This window comes from Triplophysa rosa, linkage group LG20 (genome assembly GCF_024868665.1).
Source record: "Triplophysa rosa linkage group LG20, Trosa_1v2, whole genome shotgun sequence".
Classification (NCBI taxonomy): domain Eukaryota; kingdom Metazoa; phylum Chordata; class Actinopteri; order Cypriniformes; family Nemacheilidae; genus Triplophysa; species Triplophysa rosa.
The window spans coordinates 465,756-480,108 of record NC_079909.1 but is presented as its reverse complement, the minus strand read 5'-3'; the positions used below and the strand labels follow the sequence as shown (position 1 = coordinate 480,108).

At 44.5% G+C, this 14,353-nt stretch overlaps 1 protein-coding gene across 1 annotated transcript in view; it reads left to right on the top strand.

Annotated features, from left to right (window-relative positions):
• The first annotated feature begins 1,344 nt into the window (after positions 1-1,344).
• The window catches only part of col2a1b (collagen, type II, alpha 1b), an 83,135-nt gene continuing 70,126 nt past the window's right edge, over positions 1,345-14,353 (top strand). The window contains exon 1 of the mRNA XM_057361380.1: positions 1,345-1,463. The gene's annotated coding sequence lies outside the window, so the exon portion shown is untranslated. The remainder of the gene's footprint in view (positions 1,464-14,353) is intronic.

Here is a 14,353-nt window from a genome sequence, read left to right as displayed (position 1 = left end):
CACTGTTACTCCAACAAATACAGTTAAAGACCTAGGCATTATATTAGACAGCAACCTGTCATTTGGAAATCACATCTCAAATGTCACAAAAACAGCCTTATTCCACCTTAGAAATGTTGCCAAATTACGAAATATTCTATTTAATGCTGACACAGAGAATCTTATTCATGCATTTGTGACATCAAGACTTGACTACTGTAATGCACTACTTAGTGGTTGTCCTGCATCATCAATAAACAAACTACAGTTAGTTCAGAACGCAGCTGCCAGAGTTCTAACCAGGTCCAGAAAATACGATCACATAACCCCAATGTTATCATCCCTTTACTGGTTACCCATTAAGTATCGTATTGACTTTAAAGTTCTTTTAATTACTTATAAAGCCCTAAATGGTTTAGCCCCTACCTACATAACAGAGTTTCTACCACACTACAACCCATCACACTCTCTAAAATCTCAAAACTCCTAGAATAACTTAATCCACCAAATGGGGTAGAGCTTTCTCATACGTTGCACCTAAACTCTGGAATTGCCTTCCCGATACTATTCGAGGGTCAGACACACTCTCCCAATTTAAATCTAGATTAAAGACACATCTTTTTAGACAAGCTTTCACTTAATGCATAGTTAATGAACAGCAGCTATGCTAATTATTCTGTTTCTGCCCCCGCCACGGGATGCACATCCTGAGGTAGGGAGAGATTCTGCCAGGCCCAGATAAACGTCATATGCCCATCCCCAACTAGAGATTACGCCAGCTACATCTGAAAATCCTGTGCCATCCTCCTGCGAGAGCCTGCGGACTGACTGGCCATCCCAGCTCCATCTCAGGCAATTCCATCACCACCCAAGAGAAAAGTGACCATCTGACCATCCCAGTTCAGACAATTCCATCCCCAACCAAGACGGACTACTTTTCACATTAATGCTAAATTTGCAATACTTGGTATTTAATGCTAAACTTACATCACATGACAGCAGTTTGAAGTTATGGCTGCACTCAGTGACTTGATTGGAGGTTGCTGGGTGGGTGTTTGTGGGGAGTGGGGGGGCTTGCTGGTTGTGGTTTGGGGCGTTTCATTTGTTGGGACTGTGTGGGTCTAGTTTGGTCTTGTTTTGTGGTCGATGTCAAACCATTACTATTTTTCCCTGGTTGTTCCTCTGTTGTCTGGAACAATGCACATTGTGAAAAGCGCTATATAAATAAATTGAATGGAATTGTGTTGAACCTGAAATAGCAATCCACTTCTGTATGTCCTTTATGTAATAATCAGACGATGTTTTCTCAATGAACTGTAAAGCCGCAATACATCTATACAGCAATAGATGGCGATAATGAACAATTTTATTTTGTGATCTAAAGTCATGAGAAGACGCAGCACTGCCTCAAAACAGCTAGGCCTAGAACGGATACAGCTACGGACAAATCTTGCAAGATTTTAGGTTTCGTGATAGGTTTGGGGGTAGGATTCATAGACATCTTTTTAGACACGAGTGTTGCCTGTTTTTCATGTACAGTATGTGTGCTTTGTGAGTGTGAGCTTGTGTATATGTGTGCGCGTGTCCTTCTGCCTAATGGGAGTGTGTGTGCACGGTATATTTTGTGTGTCTTGTGTGAATGAGAGTGTGTCACTTTATTATTCACTTTACTCTTGATACTGTACCGTTTCTATTTTTTTAATTTAATGTATTCCTAATAGTTAACATGTTTTCATCTACAGCTACTTTGTAACAATGGAAATGGTGCGCTATATAAATAAAAGTTGACATAATACATGTACAGTATATAAACATACTGTATATTTACAGTATATATAGATATATATATATATAAAATAGTGTTTATTATGTCTATGGTAGGATTAAAATGAAAACAGCGATCATCTATGAGGCGCCGTATTGGGTTTAAATCAAACTTCGATTATGAATACATATATAAAACACGTGTATACACATATATAAATTACTCACATATATAGGTGTATATAAGTTCACATATATACATGTGAAATGCATGTGCATACTAATCTGAAATCCATACCAATACATCTCATTAATGCATGCATATACACTTGTTAATAACTTACATATGCACGTAAACTTCATGCACACATACACCTATAAACATTTGCATATACATATAAACTTCCTGCATGCACACATCTTTAAATTTTTGCGTTTACATATAAACTTGTTCCATGCATACACGCATGTAAAACACTCGCATATACATATAAACATGATCCATGCGTATACACCTTTAAATCACTCACACAAACATGCATCGTCTTTTATAAAACATGCGCACGCATAGTGTATACTTAACGAGAACGCGTATTTTGTTTGTACAAATCTGCAAGTGATTCTTATGTGTACGATTTAGTAATGAGGGAACAGTTTTAACATATGTGAGTACGTTTTTTAAACTAGGGGATGAATTATAAAATTGTGGCCACAGATTTTCTTTTTCTCAGACACTTGACCTTGCTGACTCTATACTTTAATTCTGTTCTTGTTATTTACTTGAAGATTCTAAACCAAAATTGATAGTTAACTTAACGCCATTAGCATAGCATTAGCGTGTTAGCTTACTTTCTGTTTACACTGTGGGATATCATCTTGCCTCTAGTTTGTCTTGTGTGCTAACTGTTTCTCTTTTTAAGCGAGTGTTAAATTTCTTGTTCCTTACGAACACTAAATTTCTTTCTGTGTTTTGGATCACCAGTAAAATCAAATCAGAAATAGGTTGGATGTTGTGAGAGAATTCTTCTGCAGATCTGGGAGCACAAAAAACAAGACACAGAGAGGCATCAAACTTTTGAACTCATTTATTCTGGAAACAAAAAGTCTTTATATACGGTGCCAAAAGACATCTGGCAGATTTCATATGTCCAGGGGTTCACAGAATGACCAAATAAGGTATAGCAATTCGGACAAAGAATGTTTAGCTTAGAAGGCATCCCTTCCTCCAACCCTATAGCCAGTAATTTAAAGTGAGCTTAACACTTCACAATTCTTGATTTTGTGGGCTTGTATTTATTTATGCGGAAATTAAATCTAACAGTTGCCCTCTTTAAGTCATTTATGACTTATCATTTAATTTTCCGCATCCATGATAAACATTAAAAGTAAAAATGCTAAATAATAAAGAAAATTCCTAATCTAAGGACCATGTCCGGTCTGAGCAGATGTTTTACCTCTGTCCTTACATTACATCCGGATTTGTGTTCATCTTATCCCCTGGTCTTGCCTGAGCAACCTTTCATAATCACACTTATAGATGATTTTAATGCACGGCGAATCATAGCCATAATACAGGGCCATAAGCAAAGCAAAACTAGAATGCATGAAATAATTATAACGATTAAAATCAGCCAATGTTCGATTTTACTGAACAGGCTGGAAAAACTCAAACTCCAGTCCCATTCTTCTCCATTCCTCTCTCGGCTGGTCATCTCAGCAACTGCTCCGGTGATGTTTTTAATTCCTTGATCGATCAAATGCCCATCTGCATCATTATCTGGAACATAAGTAAAACAACTATCGCCAATAATAACACATACACCACCTTGAGAGGCTGTTAGCTGGTCTAGTACCAGTCTATTTTGTAATGTCATTAATCTCAAACCTCTCAGTTCTTCTTTTATGTGATCAAATATTCTAGTGGTGTCATTCATAAATTTAATTGCTTGTGCACCGGCCAGGATCAATACCAGAAATATGACTGACATATTGAACAATTTAGACCCAAATGTGTAACAGGGGAACCTTCAGAGGTGATCTGGAAGCTTTAAATGGGACAAAATTTGCCCAGGCCCTATGTTCAGCCGACAGGTGGCCCCCTCACCCACTAAAAGAGCAAGGATCTTCTGTCTGGCGCAAGCCCTCTCACCAGTGCCCTGTTACACACTTTGGGCAGGCTTCTTAGGCCCTACAGTTTCAATTGGTGATGCGGATGTTGGCAGATGCTTCATCCTGGATGTGTGAATCCACTGCGGTTGATGATCCGTAAGCACTCCAGTTCTCGTTACTGCGATAACTACAGCTGGGCCCAGGTATCTCGGTTCCCCCACGGTGACTGGTTTCAGACTCCGAATCAGCACCTGTTGGCCTGGAATGAAATTATGGGTGGCCTTATCTGACGGAATAGGGAGAGAAAGAGAAACATCAGCACACACAGAATTCAGTTTATCAATAAGGGAAATCACGTGGTCATCCAGGATCACCTCCATGTCTCCTAGGGAAGAAACGCGTGCGCGACCTTTGACCCAAGGGGTCGGGAAAGGTCTACCCATCAAAATCTCAAATGGTGAGTATTTTGTCGTTGAGGATGGGGTCATTCTCATTTCTGCCAATACGGCTGGTAGCACATCTGGCCATTTCCTGCTTGTTTCCATACAGGCTTTTGTGAACTTATCTTTGATTGTTTGGTGTGTTTGTTCCACCACCCCTGACGACTGCGGGTGATAGGGTATATTATAGTGCCAATCTATGGCTAATGCTTTAGCCAATAGTTTCGTCACTTTCGATGTGAATGGTGTGGCGTTGTCACTTTCGACAGTCATAGGAATGCCGAAGCGCGGAATTAGTTCTTTTGACAGTATTTTCACTACCGTTTTCGCATCCTCCTTCACACACGCAAAAACTTCAGGCCATTTTGAAAACCTATCGATGATAGTTAGCATGTATTTTAGATTTCCGACCGCTGGCATATGAGAAAAATCTATCTGAAGGCACTGAAAAGGCGCTTCTGGAAACGGTAACGTGTCGTGTGGTGTTTTCCTGTGAGGGTTTGTTTTGGCGTATATTAAACACGAGTCTACAATTAGTTTGACCATTTTTGCTGTATCCTGTATACAATACAGGCGATTAATCATCTGTGTAACTTTAGATGCGCTGTTGTGCAAAATACGGTGGTAATGTCTTATCAATACCTCCAAAGACAGCTTTGGTAATGCGATTCGGCCGTTTTTATCTCCTATCAAACCGTTAGCATCTGGGGCGCATCCATTTTCTCCCCAATGTTTCACGTCTCCCTGTGTGGGTTGACTTTGCAAAATTTTCATATCTATGTCAGGAACGCATGATACATGTGCAAACATCATTGTTTCTACGTCCCTACTCTGCGCTCTCTGATATGGGGAAAACGTCTTGGTTACGGATGTAACCTCGGTTCCCTGATGGAGGAACGAGACGTTGTGTCGAACCGACAGAATGGGGTTTGTCTTGAGAACATATCATCTTCTGAGTATTTAGAAAAGGCCAATGAAAATTGGCGAATGAAATTTGCATGCCGGGCTCCTCCCCGGATGTCCGGGTATAAGAGGGAAGCCGGCGTGCTCATTCATTCACCTGTTGGTCTGAGGAGCCTAAAGCATCCTCCCCTGACCGCTGGGGTGGGCGGCCAGTGTTGTGGCATGAGGGACACAACGTCTCGTTCCCTCCATCAGGGAACCGAGGTTACATCCGTAACCAAGACGTTCCCTTTCTGTCGGTCTCTCTACGTTGTGTCGAACCGACAGAATGGGGTTCCTATGCAAAACGCCACAGCACTGAGCCGCTTCACAATCTCTGCGGAGCGACGTTGACTGGCCTGGGCGAGTCAGACGAACACGCTACGCGAAATTATGACCTTCCAGTGGAGAGGAAGCCAGCTTCAGGCAGTGTAACACTGACCGGGCGTGCTCTGTAGTCAGTCGCGCTGTCATGGAGACGGAGTCGAGTTCCATACCGAGAAAGGAGATGCTCTGCGCGGGGGAGAGCTTACTCTTTTCCCAGTTGACCTGTAGCCCCAACCGATCTAGGTGCCGGAGCACCAGGTCCCTGTGTGTACACAACAGATATCGCGAGTGAGCCGAGATGAGCCAGTCGTCGAGATAGTTGAGTACCCGCACACCTTCTTCCCTGAGGGGAAGGAGGGCGGCTTCCACCACCTTTGTAAAGACTAGTGTAGACAGGGACAGACCGAAGGGGAGGACCCTGTACTGATATGCCCGTCCCTCGAACGCGAACCGCAGGAACGGCCGGTGTCGAGGGAGGATCGAGACATGAAAGTACACGTCCTTCAGGTCGATTGCCATTAACCATGCGCTTCTGCGTGACCATCCTGAAAGGCAGCTTGTGCAGGTGTCTGTTCAGAACACGCAGATCCAAGATAGGGCACAACCCCCCGCCTTTCTTGGAGACAATGAAGTACGGGCTGTAGAACCCGCTGAACATCTCAGCCGGTGGGACGGGCTCGATCGCTCCCTTCACCAGAAGGGAGGTGAACTCTGCCCGAAGTACGGGGGCATCCCTGCCTCTGACTGAGGTAAAAAGGACGCCCCGGAACTTGGGCGGACGTGTAGCAAACTGAATCGCGTAGCCGAGATGGATCGTCTTCCTCAGCCAGCCTGACAGTCTGGGAAGCTGAGACCAAGCTCCCAGAAACCGACACAGGGGGACTAGAGGTTTGATCTGCTTCATCGCCCCCGTGGAGGGTGGTTCGATGGCTAGCAGTACGGATTCCTTGCCGGGGGAGGACCCCCGGGGAGGAGATCGGCTCTGCTGTTTTTCCTGCCTGGCGATTGTCCAGCTCAACGCACTGTCTGTCTGAGAGTGCTGAAGGCTGGTGTTTATACTCGACATTGCGCTTCGCCGTGACGCAACGTCGAGTTGCCGTCCACCGTCGACCAGAGGGTGGGAACGGCTGTGAAAACCCAGAGAGAGAGGAAACTCTTTTTGTGAGGAAGTGGGCGCTGGCCCCCCAGCAGGGACCAGCTGATGGTAGGACGGGGCAGGAACCGTCCCTATCCGACCCAGCGATGGAGTGGCTGGGATCGGGCCCGGTGGTAGTCTCAATCTCCCTGGGGTCTCTCTGTCAGGGCCGCTTCTGCTTCCGCGACGGCTGCTGACGGGGAGGCGGTTTCCTCTTTGACATCCTTTTCCGGGAGGCAGCCTGAGAAGGGGGCACTGGAGCCGGAACCGGAGTCGAAGAGGGCCGGGGCTGCTGGGAAGCAGACTTATTGCCTCCGTCTGCTTCTTCACCGTTGAGAACTGCTGAGAGAATTCCTCAACGGTGTCACCAAACAGCCCTCCCTGCGAGATGGGGGCGTCGGAGCCGGCTTGGAGCCGCGCTCAGACCCCAGGTACCACGTATCCAACCGCTAGCGCTGGGGTAAAGGCGGTGCTGTGCACTGCAGCCCAATGCTCGCGGAGGCCCGGACAAGCATGGTTGACATCTCAACGTCCGCTTCTTCCTGGGCTCGACCCCCCGGGGGAGGGAGCTCCGAGGAATCGTCGGGGTCGGATGCCAAAAGATCGCCCTCCGATGCTGTGATCGACATCTCATCTTCGTCACGCACTTCCGAGTACGTGGCGGAGGAACAAGACGGGGTAGGACCGTATTTTGAGGGATGGTCAGACGAGCGAGACGGGGCGTGAACGGTCCGTGAGCCTGCGGCTGGCGGGTTAACGTTCACAGTGATCCCCATATCACCCCCGGTGTTAACCGAAACGGGCGGCAGGGCCGTAGTCACTGCCGTCACGGATCGGGTAACAGACGAGGTGGTGGCTTTATCCATAAAGAATACCGCCACCCGTGACCGCAACGTCTGGATAGGCATCCGCCCGCAGTGCGGGCAGGATGTATCCACGAAGGCTGCCTCAGCGTGCCGGAGACCCAAACACCTGAGACAGACATCGTGTCCATCCCCTTCCTCAATGAGCGCGTCGCACCCAAGAGAACAGCGGGACATTCCACGCTGGAGAAATTTGCTCTTTTAGAAAAAAAGAATTGCTCAGACACTTCCGGAACTGCCGAGACGCCCAGGGGAAAGTCGCTGCAGGAAGGGACCGTCCGCTGCACCACGTCGTAGATTTCCAGCAGGATAGGATCAGCGAAGATCTGGAGACGCTCATCAGATGCTTAGGCTCTGAAGAACAAAAGGTGAATGAATGAGCACGCCGGCTTCCCTCTTATACCCGGACATCCGGGGAGGAGCCCGGCATGCAAATTTCATTCGCCAATTTTCATTGGCCTTTTCTAAATAGTCAGAAGATGATAGGTTCTCAAGACAAACCCCATTCTGTCGGTTCGACACAACGTCGAGAGACCGACAGAAAGGGAACTCTGCATGTTCCGTGGCCCATTTGGCCATTTCATCAGCATTTCTGTTGCCAACAGCGTCTGGTTCCTCTCCTGCCACCAACTCTGCATGTGATATTGGTTTGCCCTCAGATGTCTGAAAATTTCGTCTAGCCCAAGTCTGGGTGAAGTCTTGAACGACCCCGTACGCATATTTGCTATCCGTATAGACGGTGGCTCTTTTGCCTTTTGTTAACTCACATGCTCTTGTTAATGCAATTATTTCTGCAGCCTGTGCTGAGTTATGGTTCAGGCGATATGCCTCCACCCTCTCACCCTCCTGTGTCACAATGGCATATCCACACAGATACACTCCACCAGACAGTCTTGAACAAGAGCCATTGATATATAAGTGCTCCCCCCTATCCAGGGGCGTATCTTTCAGATCGACCCTGGCCGAAGTGGACCACTCAATATCATTCATGCAATCATGAGGTACAGTTTCAGTTATCAATGTGGATAAGCCATACAGCGACTGAATTGCTGGGCTAGAAACCGAAGTGGGCTTAATGGTTAAATTTTCCGTGGCTAGCAGCGTTGCTTCATAGCCAGACCTCCTTTGGGCCGTCATGTACTGTGTCTTCAAATTATGCAGATAAAATCAAAGGATATGATAAAACAATTTTCTCAGCCATTCTTACCATCTCCGCCGCCGCAGCCACAGCACGAAGGCATGCAGGCATACCATTGACTATCGGGTCTAATTGTTTGGACAAATAAGAAACCGGGCGTGTTTTGCCACCATGCTCTTGGGTCAAAACGCCCATTGCAACACCCATAGCCTCCCCCGCATACAAGTGAAACGGCCTTGAATAGTTTGGTAGCCTCAATGCAGGAGCGCACGTGATAGCAATTTTCAATGCATCAAAATGTTCTTCCGCTTCAGAAGTCCAGTTCAACGAGTCTCTCGGACCCATGCCATGTTGAATGAGACATCGTAGGCCTTTGTCATGATACGCACAGTCAGGTATCCATGCACGGCAATAATTCACCAACCCCAAAAAACTTTGTAGCTGTATCACAGTTGCTGGAGTACGCATAGTCTTTATCAGCTGCACCCTCTCAGCTGAAATGGCCTTCAGGCCCGGTGAAATGATGTGGCCCAGGTAATGGACTTTGGGTTGCACCCACTGCAGTTTGTCATTCGAGGCTTTAAATCCAGCGGTTGCAAGCACATTGCAGACAACAATTGAGGCCGTGGACGGCAGGTCAGTTATTGTGTCCAATACACGTTTCACTGCAGCGGAGAAGACGGCTGGGCTGTCAACAAAACCCTGAGCAAGGCGTGTCCAGGTCAGCTGCGCACCTTTAAATGTAAATGCAAACAACGGCTGAGTATCTGCATGGACGGGGATAGAGAAGAAAGCTGCACACAAATCCACCACCGTGAAGTGGGTGTGATTGTGTGGTATTGAATTTAGAATAGTTGGAACATCGGGCACAATTGGGGCCAGAGGAATTATTAATGAATTAATAGCCCTCAAGTCTTGTGTCAATAGCCAACTTGTTCCATCAGCTTTCCTGATGGGATTGATTGGTGTATTGTAAGGTGATTGAGTGGGGACAATAACCCCTTGTTTCAAAAAATTATCAATTACCGGTTGCATACCCTCAACCTTTTCAGGTGACAATTGGTATTGCTTCATGTACACAGGCTTCTGTGTGATCAATTTTGCCTTGTAAGGGGGTATACCAACAAGGCCTGATTCATCTTTATACTGTGACCACACCACGTCGGGTTTACCTCAGCAATGTTGTGTTTAAATTGTTGTGGTTCATCATTACATATGAAGTGTGGCATTAATTCCACAGTTGCCTTTGAGACATCAGAAAGCAAAGAAAAATTAACAGAGCTGTCTGAAAATACAATCTCAATGCCAAGTTTATGCATGAGATCTCTGCCAAAAAGATCCAATGGTGAATTTGGAGTAATTACACATTTGTGAAAGAAAGGCAGATGATTAAGTGCCTTTACCTCAATGGCAGGTGTCATTTGACAAATAACTTAAGTCCCTGAAACCCCAACAGAGCGCATAGTACGATTTGTGATCAGCCCTTCATAAAATTTAGCAGAAATAGATGAACACGTAGCACCAGTGTCGATTAAAAATGAGTAATCTACTCCAATTACTTCTAAATTTACAATGGGTAGTTCATCCGTACGATTGCTAAAAGAAAAACAAATCATTGACTGTGCATCTGGACTGACATTGCTCTGTGGGCACCCCTAAGCATGTTTTGAATTATTTTGTTCACCCCTCTTGTTCACACAAGACACCTGATATTGATCAGCAGAACCAATGCCATATAGTTGTGCTTGAGTTTGGTTGATCTGTTGTGCTCGAGGCAGACGTCCGATATCATGTTCCTGTTTCAATCTACACTCTCTCTCCCAGTGGCCTGATTTGCCACAGTAATGACACACCCCGTACCTTTTAAGACCTCCCCGAGGCGGGCCCCGATTATATTGAGGTCCGCCCCTTTGGTTCCCTCTGGTACGCACCGACACTGCAGCCATTTGCTGTTGAGAAGCTGCCAGCATAACTTCCTGTTTCGGCTTAAACAGAAAAGAAGTGAAACCACCAGATGCATCTAACTCACGAATGCGTCTGCAAAAATTTTCAACAATTTGTTGCATTAAATTTGCAGTCGTTATACAAACCAAACGTGCCAAATCAGGATTCATATTATTTAAGCACGTATTTATAAACAGTGAGGACATTTCACCGCCTACTGGAATACGAGCATCTTCTTCCCACACACATTTAAAACGAGAAACAAAAGCAGAAGCGGATTCGCCCTTATTTTGCTTGGTATTTGTGGCATGGGTCAGATCTCTACAGACATGAGCACGGACATCTAGAAAATGCTTAACCTGCTCGAAAAATGTAGTGACATTATCGGATCGGCCCACCAAAATTCATGAGGGTCTCGCTGTATACCAGAGCCATCCAAGTCATCATTATCAAGACTTAAAGAAGGGATTTCCACAATAAGAGACGATTCAGTAACATCATCAGATAAAACTCGTAATAAGATCGATCTATAAGCCGATCCGCTTAATTGCGCATATCTTGTGTGTGAGCGCAAAACATCTACAAATTTGTTAGAATTATTCGGGTTCGGGAGAGTTTTACATATAGTATCAATGTCTGTCATTGTTGCCGGTTTAAGAATAATTCTAGGACCCTCTTGGACCCAAGCCATTGAGGGCTGAGCTGCAGCGTTTAAAGTTTCTTTGTTTAACTCGGGAGGGGGAGGGGGATGTGCACATGAGGAAAAAGAAAGCAATGAGGGATACAAATTTGAGTTGGTCTGAGCATGAGTTTGAGCAGAAATTACGGTTGTAACATAAGGTGGAGGTGTCTTTACAGTTGACGGCGCATCGGTCGATATATTGTTCGATTTATCAACACGCTCGGGACCTTGGTTCCATATTTTTTTCATTTTTTGCCAAATTTCAAACGATTCGCACATATATTTATAATCCCACTGGGGATTACCCCATCCAGCTTTAACCATGGATTTCATTAACTCCATATCATCTTTCTTAAAAGAACCGAATCTGGGATATTTGTCAATTTGCGGTCCAGCGCTTTCAGACCATCCAGCCAAATTATCAACAAATGGTTGTGTCCAATAACCCTTGTTATTTCTGAACATAAAAGCTACCGGCGTTTCAGCTGGTAGTGGTCTAGATATTTATTGTCCCATACTCAACGAAAGAACAAAGCAAATGTTAGTAAAGAAAAGTAAAAGACGAAAACTTCCCCCACAAAATCCAACTCCTTTTTTTTCGTTACTTATTACAAGTTTGTAATAAAGTCAATATATCAAAATACGCATGCGTCATGTGCCTCTCGCCTTCAAAGGACGAAACCTGGCCCTCGGTTATCGTCACGGAGTGTCACACGCAACTCTGCAGAATCCCATCACAAACGTGCGGAAACTGCCATCAACAGTATATCACAGGAAGGTTACAAAAAAAAACTCTTACCTGTGTGATACTGCTGGATACCCGTAGAACGTCTTTCAGTCTAGCGCGGTCTTCAAAACACAGAATTATCAAAATTTCCCTGGATTACCGATGAGTAAACAGGACGAAGCCCCCACTTGTTAAATTTCTTGTTCCTTACGAACACTAAATTTCTTTCTGTGTTTTGGATCACCAGTAAAATCTAATCAGAAATAGGTTGGATGTTGTGAGAGAATTCTTCTGCAGATCTGGGAGCACAAAAAACAAGACACAGAGAGGCATCAAACTTTTGAACTCATTTATTCTGGAAATAAAAGTCTTTATATACGGTGCCAAAAGACATCTGGCAGGTTTCATATGTCCAGGGGTTCACAGAATGACCAAATAAGGTATAGCAGTTCGGACAAAGAATGTTTAGCTCATGAATAGCCAGAAGGCATCCCTTCCTCCTACCCTATAACCAGTAGTGTAAAGTGAGCTTAACACTTCACAATTCTTGATTTTGTGGCCTTGTATTTATTTATGCAGAAATTAAATCTAACAGCGAGTGTACTACGATTCATCGAGCAACCTTTATAAGTCAGAATTGCTCTTCAAACCCGATGAGTTATGGCTTCTATTCCTATTATTGTTACTTGCACCTCATGTCATATGTTTAGCTTAGCCTTCTCTGTCAGCTGCGAGGGTTTTATATGTGATAAATTCAGGGAAATGGTTAAACTGACAGAGAAGATCTTAGAATTAAAGTCTCGCAACCAATCTTTATCTGAGGATAGTAAGAGTTTAATGACCATAGAAAACACTTTGGTTGCGAGCAACATTAGTGCACACAGCTCGGTTCCGGTTGAAAATCCCCCTCAGCTGGGAAACTTCATGACTGTTAGATGGCGTAGTCGCAGGACAAAACATCACTCGACCGTTCCGATTACAGTCTCGAACAGGGTTGCCCTGCTCAGTGACGCACCGACTGAGAAACCTGCTGAAAGTGCCCTAGTTATCAGTGATTCTATTGTTCGGAACTTTAACATAGAGGCACCAGCCACCATAGTCGAATGTTTACCGGGAGCCAGAGCGGCTGACATCAAGTCAAACTTAAATGTGCTGGCTAAGGCTAATCGTAAATTCGGTAAGATTGTTATTCACGTCGGCACAAATGATGTTCGACTCCGTCAATCGGAGATCACAAAATATAACATTAAAGAGGTGTGTGAGCTCGCAAGCACGATGTCATACACTGTAATATTCTCTGGCCCCCTCACTGCTTATTGTGGTGATGAGATTTATAGAAAATTATCATCACTAAATGGCTGGTTGTCTGAGTGGTGCCTGCAGAATAATATATTTTTTATAAATAACTGGAAGAGTTTTAAGGGCAGACTTGACCTGTTGAAATGAGATGGTCTCCATCCCTCCTGGGCTGGGGCTTCCATCCTGTCTAGAAATATGGCAAATAGTCTTAATAATGCTAATGCTAAAGCTTGACTCGCTGGGATATAGACATGCTCTGTGTGACAGAAACATGGCTAAAACCAGATGATTATATTACTTTAAATGAATCTGTCCCCCAAGAGTATTATTATGAACATGAGCCTCATCTAAAAGGCAGAGGGGGAGGTATCGCAGCACTTTACAATAACTCTTTTAGCATTTCCCAGAAGTCTAACTCTAAATACAATTGTTTTGAAGTCATGGTACTTCGTGTTTCAACACCTAATACTAAGGATAAAACATTTTTTAAAATTTATTCTGGCTATTGTATATAGGCCTCCAGGGCACCGCACAGATTTTATTAAAGAATTTGGTGGGTTCTTATCAGAACTAGTACTGGCCGCAGATTGACAAGGACTTTGGTGACTTTAACATCCATGTAGGTAACGATACAGATGCCTTAGGAATGGCTTTCAAAGACACTCTTAACTCCATGGGCGTTAGTCAACATGTGTCAGGACCCACTCACCTTCGTAATCATACTTTAGATTTACTACTGTCTTACGGTATAAATGTGGACGACGTTAAAATCCTTCAGCAGAGTGAAGACATTTCGGATCATTATCTGGTATTATGTTTGCTTCACTGGCCTACGGCTGCAAATAAAACTCATTGTTACAAATATGGTAGAACAATAACTTCAACTACCAAAGATGCGTTTCTCGATAATCTGCCCGAATTGTCTCAAATCATGAGAAATAACGTTGAAGATCTTGACATTACCACTGAAAATTTTAATTCCACCTTCTCGGTAACGCTAGACA